At 36.6% G+C, this 10751-nt stretch overlaps 3 pseudogenes; all 3 read left to right on the top strand.

The window, feature by feature from the left end:
* Nucleotides 1–8815: 8815 nt before the first annotated feature.
* LOC129243183 (U2 spliceosomal RNA) lies at nt 8816–9002 on the top strand (annotated as a pseudogene).
* A 243-nt stretch (nt 9003–9245) lies between these two features.
* Nucleotides 9246–9431, top strand: LOC129243261 (U2 spliceosomal RNA; annotated as a pseudogene).
* Nucleotides 9432–10135: 704 nt separating this feature from the next.
* On the top strand, nt 10136–10274 carry LOC129243255 (U2 spliceosomal RNA; annotated as a pseudogene).
* The last annotated feature ends 477 nt before the right edge of the window (nt 10275–10751 follow it).

The following is a 10751-nucleotide window of genomic DNA, read 5'->3' as shown; positions in this document are numbered from 1 at the left end:
ATTCAATCACACAGCGCACAAAATCTGAAATAATAAACGATTTGAAGACAATTCGCTTTGGTCGGCTTTGTTCTGCTGGTTGCTCCTGAGCCCTTCACTCCGCAGCTATACAAGCAGATTATTTTTCTTTCTTTTCACCCCTCGTGTAATTTAAGGCTTGGCGGTAGTTTATTTGTTAATGTATTGCATACAAACTTATTAATATTATGCCTAGTATTGTATGTATGTATGCACGCACGTATGCCCTCCGACCGCAAAACGCTGCTTTATTCATCGCTTACCTTTGTGGCATTTGTTATGGCTTCCTTAGAATGTGTCATGGCTCAGCGGTGGCCATTGCACAGTTGCTGCCCGGTCAGCTGGCATCTGAGTGATGGACAGTCAGGCAGACAGTTTAGGCGTTTCGGCGTGTTGGCGGCTTTAAGAAGTCAAGTCAAGTTAGATGGATGATTTTCAATCAAAAATATTTTGGCCTGAGGTCGGAAGCAGAAGTCGAAGCTGCGTAGACAATTTTAATTAATGTTTTGTTTAAATGTTTAAATTTATGGTACAAAAGAAAACATGAATATTTTTCTAAGGATTCTAATGTTCAAACCTACATGTTGTGGTTATGGATTAATGCGAGTGTCATAACCTGTTTTGTAAGGAAATACAAGAGAAAATTTCAACATTGAATCAATAAAATAAATGCCTCAACGGTACAAAGTGAACAACTTGAAGTGTTTTATGAAGTGAAGAATTTTGAAAATTTTTGGACTTAGAATTTAGGAAGAATACAGACCAAATAGTACTATGCGGTGATTATCGTACCGACAACCTGACAGGTGGTATAAAATGCATTTACTTTCTATAATGTAGAGGCTAACCAAGGATATTTCTGCAAGAGGTAACCTACTTTTGGGAAATCCTCCCGTTGAACAATCGACGGTTCGGGCGTTGGATGTGCAGGCCCGAACCCCACATCCCATTATGACCGGGAATGACACCCAAGGTTCCAGAGTAAGCGCACTACTAGTGGTGAAAAATGGCACATTGGCTATGTCAATGGAGAGTCGAGTGGGTGCGAGCGAACAAGTTGTGGAGGATGTGGAGATGGCTGATAATCTCTCAGTAGACTCAGATGGATCTCTGGTACCGAGTAAGTCTTTGACAACGGTCAAACCAGGTGGGAATAAGGTAAGTACCGGTAAAAAGATTGAAGTTATTGGAGATTCGAACGCAGGTGTTGCTCTATCCGCAGGGCAGATCAAACGAAGAAAACAGAAGGCGAAGAAAGCCGAAGCATTAAGTTACAATGCTCTTTTTAGCCTGAGTGTTTTAGGAGCCACCAAATCTCTTGGTGCTCCTTGGCTCGATCTATTCAAATTTCAATTTCACACCCTTTTTGGGTGATAGGCCGAGCTCCTCTTCCTATTTGTGATGTGCGCCTTGATGTTGTTCTACAAATAGAGGTACCCACAGTTTTAAGCCGACTCCGAACTGCAAATGATTTGTATGAGGAGCTTTTTCATGGCAGAAATACACTCGGAGGTTTGCCATTGCCTGCCGAGGGCCGCTATTGGAACAAACTTTTTCTATCATTTTGCTGTTTTATGCACGGAGATTCGAACCCACGCTCTCCCGAATGGTAATCACGCACAAACCCATTATGCTGTGACGGCCGCCGTATAGAAGCTTCCAAAGCGAAGCGAATTACTGTAAAAATAACAAGGAGGTGTTAAATTTGGTCCGGTCCGAATATACCCGAGCTCATTTTAATAAAATTTAGTTCATTTTATTTTTCATTTTTTATTTATTTCATCATTATTGTTGGCGTGACGGTCCGAGTGGAACCTTGGCCTTACTCACTAACTTCAATCAAGTATCTCGATCCTTTGCAGACCTCCTCCAGTCTTTCAGTCCAAAGATCTTGCTTTGAAGCTTTTCTTCATCCCGCTTATGCATTTCCCAGGTTTCAGTATCTCACTTGCACTACGGTCTAATTATTGTTTCATAGAGTTTCAGCTTCATTCGCTTGGAAAAAAACTGGAAGCCAGAGCCTTGTATAGCGCAAAGAAGCCCATGTTCTCTGCCTGGAGCCTCGCACTTACTTCTTGCTTGGACGATGCATCCGCAGAGCTGGTAGATCCAAGGTATTTGAACAACGCCACCCGCTTAAAAGTGTAACTACCGTTTAATATGGCAGATTTATATTCATTTGGAGCTTTCCCAGTGCACAAAAATTTAGTTTTTGATTTGTTTATGCGATTGCTCAAGCTTCTGGTAGTGTTCGCAAGTTTTAGAAAATCCACTTTCAAAGCTGCTATAGTTCTGCATATTACATCGATGTCATCCGCGAAAGCTAGAGTTTGCGATGATTTTACCATTAAAGAGCCATTGAGGTTTATACCAGACGTCCGCGCCATCTTCTCCAGAGCAAACACGAATTAAGTTGAGGCAAGTGCATCAACTCGCCTTACCCTCGTGTTAGTGGCAAAGGCGGCGGATAGATGTCCAAAGAGTTTCACGCGGTTTTCGCTATTTGAAAGTGTCTTTTCAACCAGTCTTACGAGCTTAGGAGGAATATTAAAGTCATACAGTACGTTTCACAGTTTTCGTCTGCCAACAGAGTCAAATGCTTGCTTGAAATCTATAAATAGATGGTACAGAGGATCGTCGCGTTCGTTGAGTTTTTCCATACTTTGTCTCAAATTAAATATCTGGTGAACTGCTGATCTTCTTTCAAGAAACCTGTTTGATTATTATTATACTGCGCAGACATGATTTAAGCCGTTCATTTAGCAGGAAGGCGAATATTTTGTAGGCAACACATAAGGTAGTAATGCCACCGCAGTTTATGCAGGACTGGTTGTCTGTCACCTTTCTCATGCAATGACCCCTATAATGACACCTACGTGCCAGTCTGCAGGCATTTCTGCACTGTACCAGATGGTTATTATTAGGGTATGAACCGCATTGAGTAATTCTGCGCTAATGCTATAGATTCCAAATGCTTTGTAATTTATTTGCTTCATAAGTAAAGCTTCATCCAAAGTAAGTAAGTAAAGTTTTTTAACGGTAAGTTTCATCCAAAGTGGGTTCTGATGTTAAATTATATTTCTGCTATTTTAACTATCTAGGAATTTATTTTTGAGCTACATCTACCCAGTTGTAATACAGGGATGTTGGATATGATGGAACGAATGGCGCCTATTGTGGTAGCGTTACTTTGCTCTCAGCGAATTTGACAATGCGTGACGTTGTAGTAGCAGCAATATGAACAGATTACCATTTTCGTAACTTGATTTGGAATTTGTTTTGTTATTTAGTATCGGAGTTTTAGTTCTTTCTTCATGACATTTTTCTAGCCTGTTCTAATTAAAAGTAATGTTTATAATTTTGTAAAACATACATTTTCTGAAAATTAGTTCTATAATTCACTCAGTTTAGTTTAGCTTTAATTGTTTTTTAGCATCTGGTTGCACTGCCCGCGATTGCTGTTATTGTTGGTGTTGTTCTCCATTCAGCAGTCAAATCTCTCTCTCGCTACTGCAGTGTTGCCTAGCTTTGGATATACAAACGCACTAAAATGCCCATTTAAAGAAAATAAAATACCAAATATTTATTGAATTACTTAAAGAACTTTGTATGTGTGACAAATTGTCTTTAAAATGTGCGTTTCTTTCTAAATAAATGTGTTATGGGTATGCACAATTTAATTTATGAGTTTTCTGTTAAGAGGAGCACTTTTGTTAAGGGAACGACTTATTTGCTATATTTGAGGTTATGTAATAAGATAAGGTACGCTTTTTGTAAAAATGTCGTTATGGTGTTTTCAGTATTTTCTGGTATTTTTTTTGCTTAGTTTTACTATAATACACCTCTTGATGCCCTAAGTCCCACTAGGGATTGAGGACCGGAAAAACGATTACACCTCTATTGTTTTAATTCGCATTCAGTAAATTCGAACGCTTTTTAAAATGTGTAAAAGGTTTTCAATGCAAAGAAGAGTTGAGAGAACAAGATCTAATATTATAAAATAACCTTAAAAGGAGCAAAAAACTAAATTTTTACTACAAAAATTTCAAATTTTATAAAAGAACTAATAAATTTTCCTTAACACTAAAATCTTCTCAGAAGGAGCTTTTTTAACATTATTTTGTTTAATAATACAGTTTTTTTTAACTTACAGTTTCGTTAGCTTTAAATTAAAGAAAAGAAAGAAACACCAAATGTAAAAATTCTAGCATTTTGATATATAAAAAAGCACTAAATTTATTACGAAGAGCAAATGGCTGGCAACACTGCACAACTCAGCCAATGTGACGTCACGCACTCTCTGATGGTCGCAATCTTGTTTCTATCATTATTGGGTATCGGTGTGCTTTGAGTAAGCTTTATCGCCTCGATTCTCTGAGTAAAAAGGTTGTTTAAAAAGAATAAAAATTGCTTGACTCGCTATGCAACTTGGCTGTATGAGTTCAAAGTATGTAGGCCTTTGAGATCAAGTTCTCATTCAACACATCTTATACTTAAAAATTTAATACAGCTAAAGCTGATTTTTTTTTTTGCGTTTAAAACCCATTGTCTTAATCCATTTAACAGATGCCGTTTATTGGATGTGATATTTCTTAAGATTGTTTCGCATTTGCTTTTCCACCGCCGTTGCCCTCTGTGAGAACTCCTCAAGTGAAGAATGACGAAACTCGTTGTGTACGCTTCATACCTATTTTCCGTATGCAACTATGTACAAGAGAAACCGCATTAATCTCTTTGATTGTTTATTTACTGGATTTGATTGACACATTGACAGAAAAATATTAAGTAGGCACCAGAACTCAGCTTGGGCATCAATAACTGGGAATCAGAAGAAGGTAATAAGAAATTCTGAATGCATGCGGAAAGCCCAAAAGTAGTAATTGAAAGTAAACAAGAAAGTAAGCTCTTTTATTGTGCATTTATCGTAAAAATGTCAAGTGCTCCTTTCTTAAAATTAGAATAAAATTATATCACAAATCGGAAATTAAGCATAAATATATATATTATATATGTATGTATATATGCTGGCATGCTTACATAATAAATATATAAGTGAAAATTCTTGAAGTGGCCCACCCAAAAATGTTGTGGCTTTCATTTCGCTATTTCGGTAGATTTTCAGCCGCCTCATTCATATAGCAAAGGCTTTATATTACAAAATTTATTGTTGCTAATAATAACACACGAATATTTTGGCCATATTTGCTTCAGAACACTGTATCTCACGCTAAAATTTATCAATTAGGAAAACTCGGCCGGCTGTCGATTCAGGCAAGATTCTACTTGAAACGTTAGAGACGTAGTTATTAAGATTAGATTTCAAATATAGAACACATAAAAATCATATCATTCAGTAAATTGAGGAATTATTATAATGCAAAGTAAAATACTACAAATTATTGTTAATCTGGGGCGAGTATTTCGTGCCACCTGCCAAAGTAGATTATCGGACAAGAAGTAAAAAAAAGCTTGGAGAAAAATTGAGACTTGATGGCCAGCATACTGGACATTAGTAACAAATTGTACCTATATATGTTTGCAGCTGAATGTGTACGGGTGCATACCTGTAGGAAAATCTGAACCAAGAAAAGAATGGTTCAAAATTAGGATGTATTTCATGAAATGTGGACTACATTTTTATTAAACGTACTCGTAAATATTTCATTAAGAGATCTACAGTGTCAACAACTTACTTGAAAAATTTGCGAAAATAACTTAGAATAGGGAATTTTTTTTTCTCAGATTGACTAAAAAAAAATTAAAAATTTAAAATAAGTAAGACTTTGAAAAAAAATCGAGTGTGGATGGAAATGTTTTCTACAAAGCAGCAAAGCTCATGCTAAATTTAAAAATGAAATTATGGGGTGATCAATAAAATCGTATGGTAAACTAGCCAATACCTCTACTGCCGACGGCAGGAATATTAAAAAGTATGTATACTATAGGTAGGTTTTTTTCTTCTTTTTTGTTGTATTCATTTTTATTGTAACTAGTTAACAGTGTATAATACAATTAATATGATGGTGCTTTGCACAAAACTTGCAAAGGAGTTGTTTACTGCACGAGGTGGTGCAGCTTTTTGCGTTTCAGCTTTTCAAACCATTTATGTTGGTCGGTGAGGGCTGAGGCTTCGCTGTTGACATGATGAGATAGCCTATTTATATGAGATAGAGCATTTTTTTTTTTAATTACGATGGCAACTGATTCTATGCCGAGATCGCGTTCGAGATCACTGATGCGTACATACCAGGGCGCGTTAGTAGCGCATCGCAAAATTTTATTCTGGAACCTTTGGATTTGAAGTATGTTGCTGGAGCTTGAGCAACCCCATAGTATGTACGTCCAAATTGGTTTTCGCATTTGTTTGTAGAGAAGTACTTTATTGTACATGGATAAAGCGGATCTTTTACCCATAAGCCAATACATGTTTCTGAATTTAATATCGAGTTCTTCTCTTTTCTTCTTTACAAGAGAATTCCATCGGAGTTTGGTGTCAATCGTCATACCCAGGTATTTAGCCATGTTACAATACGGGACTTGCATTCCATTTATATATAGTGGAAGATATCTTATTTTATTGTACGTGAAATCAATATGAACGGATTTGGTTTCATTTAGTTTTGTGCGCAAAGTAACTGTCCACTCATAGATTCTGCTTAAATGTTTTTGAAGATTTGCAATTGACTCAATTTGTGTATTTCCAACTGACAAGATAGCGGTGTCGCATGCAAACGTTGCTGTGACGCAGTTCTGATTGGTAGGCAAATCGGATGTGAAAATTAGATAAAGGATGGGCCCCAGAACGCTACCCTGTGGGACACCAGCTTTAATTTCTTTCAGGTCAGAATACGTGTCATCGTATTCAATTCGAAAGAAGCGATCGGATATATAGGATTTTAAATGTTATAATATTGAATTGGTAATAGCTCTCTTATTTTGTTGAGAAGGCCATCTTGACAAACCTTATCGAAAGTCTTGGATGCATCTAGGAAGACAGCCGAGCACCCTTTTTTCTTTTCGAAGGCATTTTCTATAACTTGAGTTAGCCTGTGAACTTGATCGATTGTCGAATGTTTTGGGCGAAAGCCAAATTGATGCGCTGGTATCAGATTCCTCTGCTCTATAATATTATTAAAGCGTTTGGCAAGTAGTTTTTCCAATAGTTTTGACAAGATGGGTAGGAGGGATATAGGCCAATATGATGAGACGTCGTGTGCTGCCTTTCCTGGCTTGTTGACCATGATCACCTCGGCAGTTTTCCAGTATATAGGAATGTGTTACAATCTGAAGATACCATTCATAATTTTGGTTAATTTAATTAAAGTAATTGGTGGGAGTTGTTTTAGGATTTCTCCGGTGATGAGGTCAAAGCTAGGTGCCTTTTTGGATATATATATACTATAGGTAGGTGAAATATTAAATGGGCCTCGAAAATGGTGCCATACATTTTTAAAAAGCAGTCAACACTTGACTGACTTGACAAACATAAGACTTTTCCCAGGATTGTTTTACTTCAAGATGCTCTTTCATTTGTTCAATGGACGATACGAGTTATCATACGGTTGAAGGCCACGAATAGACGTCAAAGAGGAATAGACATCAAAATAGCGATTTAAGCTTCCAAACATCGAGTCGGTATTAACAAGACTAAGTTACCGAGGAAAATTTTAGATGATCAGCGTAGCACAAGCGAGCCCATGAATATGCTGATGTTTACTCGTACATCGAAAAATGCCTTATTTCTCTTAAGGGGCTAGGACTAGCCAGACTCTTAAAAAAATTAATTTTTTTTATATTTACTTAAAGTACAATATCTTAAAAGTATTATGAGAAAATGTGAAGTGAATCCGACAAATACTTTACAAGTTGTTCAACAATTAACAAAGGGCGCTCGGGCCTAATTCTCATCGGTACATTGAAGAAATTAATGCTGCACGTATGAAAGGGGCAGATAAGCGCACCAACGATAACACTCGAGAAGGTAGAGTGCTACGTAGGCAACAGCAAATCGATATTTTGGAAGCTGCTATGACGGCCGAAGAACTATTATATGGAACCAGGAAAAGATGACACAGTGTAAGTAATTAAATAATTCGTATAACTCTACATAAGCCGATGACAAAATTTTAAATGCGTTTTTCTCGAAACTATGTTTTTTGAACTGGTGATCGCTGTAACTTAAAAACCGCTTGGTAGATTTCAATACAATTTATACTGCTTCTGAAAAACATAAAAAACTCGTGTCTGATCGAAGGAGATTTTTTCCTCGAAAATCTATAAAATATATCCTGAGGCCGCCATATTGTTAATTTTGAAAAAAAAGCTTCGATCAGGCGCCAGATTATCTATTCATAAAAATAATTTCTCTTGTCCGATTGATTTTATGGTAGATGAATCTCCAAAGACATGTGATGATCACCGCAAGGGACTACTGGAGAAACCGGGTACACACAAACAGCGATAACTTTGAGAATGATTAATTTTTGAAGTGAAAACTTCTTTAGAATCGTTGGGAGTGATTTGAGGAAAAGTGAAACGAAAAAGCGACCCTCTTGGCTACGAAGCGTTATATTATATGTTGATATAAACGTAGCGACGAACTAAATAAAAATAACTTTTATTTTTTCTTGTGATTCGAACCAAGGATTTTGGATCGGAAGCTCACATTGCTAGTTGCTCGGCTACCGCGCCATGCTGTCATCGCTGGCCTAAAAGTTATTTAGTTACGAAGCGTTATATTATATGTTGATATAAATAATTTTTGTGAGCGTGTAATTCTCAAAAGGTTTATTAGAAAATCGATTGAAGTAGGTAGTGTGGTATCTGTTCGTATCAGCTTAACATCTGATAGATCCTCCGTCGGAGGACAACAAATGTTAAACTGATTTTTGGAAATGGGCGGAGTGTTTTAGGGGCGGCTTGCTCCACCTCTGCCACGGGTTGACCCGATATTGCAGTACCGCCGGGATTTCGGCCTTGAATAAATACAAGAAGAAACATACTAATACATTTAGGTTTGGCGGGAAGAGCCATAAATTTTTATATGAATACATGTAGATGAAAATGGAATTTGTTTTTTTTTTTGAAATTTGCATTGTAGGACATTTCTGATTATTTATTGAAAACAGTTTTTTGGTTTAGATACTGAAAGTCAGTTTAAGTGAATCGGTATAAATATTTCGTACATTAATTTTTGTGAGCGTGTAATTCTCAAAAGGTTTATTAGAAAATCTATTGAAGTAGGTAGTGTGGTATCTGTTCGTATCAGCTTAACATCTGATAGATCCTCCATCGGAGGACAACAAATGTTAAACTGATTTTTGGAAATGGGCGGAGTGTTTTAGGGGCGGCTTGCTCCACCTCTGCCACGGGTTGACCCGGTATTGCAGAAATATACTAATACCTTTAGCTTTGGTGGGAAGAGCCATAAATTTTTATATGAATACATGTAGACGAAAATGGAATTTTTTTTTGAAGTGAAATTTGCATTGTAGGACATTTCTGATTATTTATTGAAAACAGTTTTTTTTTATTAAAATTGATTATAGAAGAAAATTGAATTTTTTCCAAGGTGAATTCATACACTAAGCTAAGTAAAACGTTTCGTAATTCAATTTTGTGTTGACAACCAAATGTACACGGCGGAAGAAAAAAATAACAAATCAGCTGTGTTATTGCTACCACCTTCAAAAGATTCGCCTTGATTTTTCATATAAAAATTATACATGTCATCACTTGTGACAACTGTACCCAGTCGGTCGACAGTGTGTGAATCATCTTTAAATTCTGCAAGAATACCCCAACCTGCGCAGCGCACAGTAAAATCGACACAAAGCTGAGCGCAGAGCACAATCGTACAAACACACTAACGTACATACATACATATATACGCTCGAATGCATTTTCTTACTGTGCTCAGCCAAGGCTGGTAGTCATGCACTGTGGCGATATGAACGCACAAATGCACATACACAGGCACGAACATGAAATCAAACAGCTCGCCGTGTTTAAGTGAATCGGTATAAATATTTCGTACATTAATTTTTGTGAGCGTGTAATTCTCAAAAGGTTTATTAGAAAATGTAATGACAAGGTAGTTTGTTGGTTGTGTATAGTTATCGCTTCTCGGCCTTATGGCTAAGATCAAAGTGTTAAACTAATTTTTGGAAATGGGCGGAGTGTTTTAGGGGCTTTATCCACCTCTGCCACGGGTTGGCCCGGTATTGCAGTACCGCCGGGATTTCGGCCTTGAATAAATACAAGAAGAAATATACAAATACATTTAGCTTTGGTGGGAAGAGACATAAATTTTTATATGAATACAAGTAGACGAAAATGGAAGAAATTTGTAAATCTGTTTCTTTGGTCCGTTTGGGTATTTTTTTTTGACAACATCGAAACCAAAGCATTTGTATCATATTTTATCTATCATAAGCCACTCGTATCATTTGTTGAAATTGAAAACATTGAGGATGAATAATAATAAAATGAAGAAAATAAAATATGAACTTTATAGCAATATTATAATGAACCTATAATTATCCCCCTCCTAATGCTGCTTTCGTCTCATTCTCTCTCAGTTTGTTTTACGGAAGGTTTCACTTCTATCGCGTCTAACCGTTAGACACGTATTTTTTTATATTTAAATTTTTACTGAATTCAAGTCGAAACATGATGTATTAATGCTATGTTTTTATTTTTGTAAAATATCGCAACTGACTAGCAAAAAAAGC

This window comes from Anastrepha obliqua, chromosome 3 (genome assembly GCF_027943255.1).
Source record: "Anastrepha obliqua isolate idAnaObli1 chromosome 3, idAnaObli1_1.0, whole genome shotgun sequence".
In the NCBI taxonomy this organism is placed as follows: domain Eukaryota; kingdom Metazoa; phylum Arthropoda; class Insecta; order Diptera; family Tephritidae; genus Anastrepha; species Anastrepha obliqua.
Note: the sequence above shows the minus strand (reverse complement) of the source record. Positions and strands in the feature narration are given on the sequence as shown.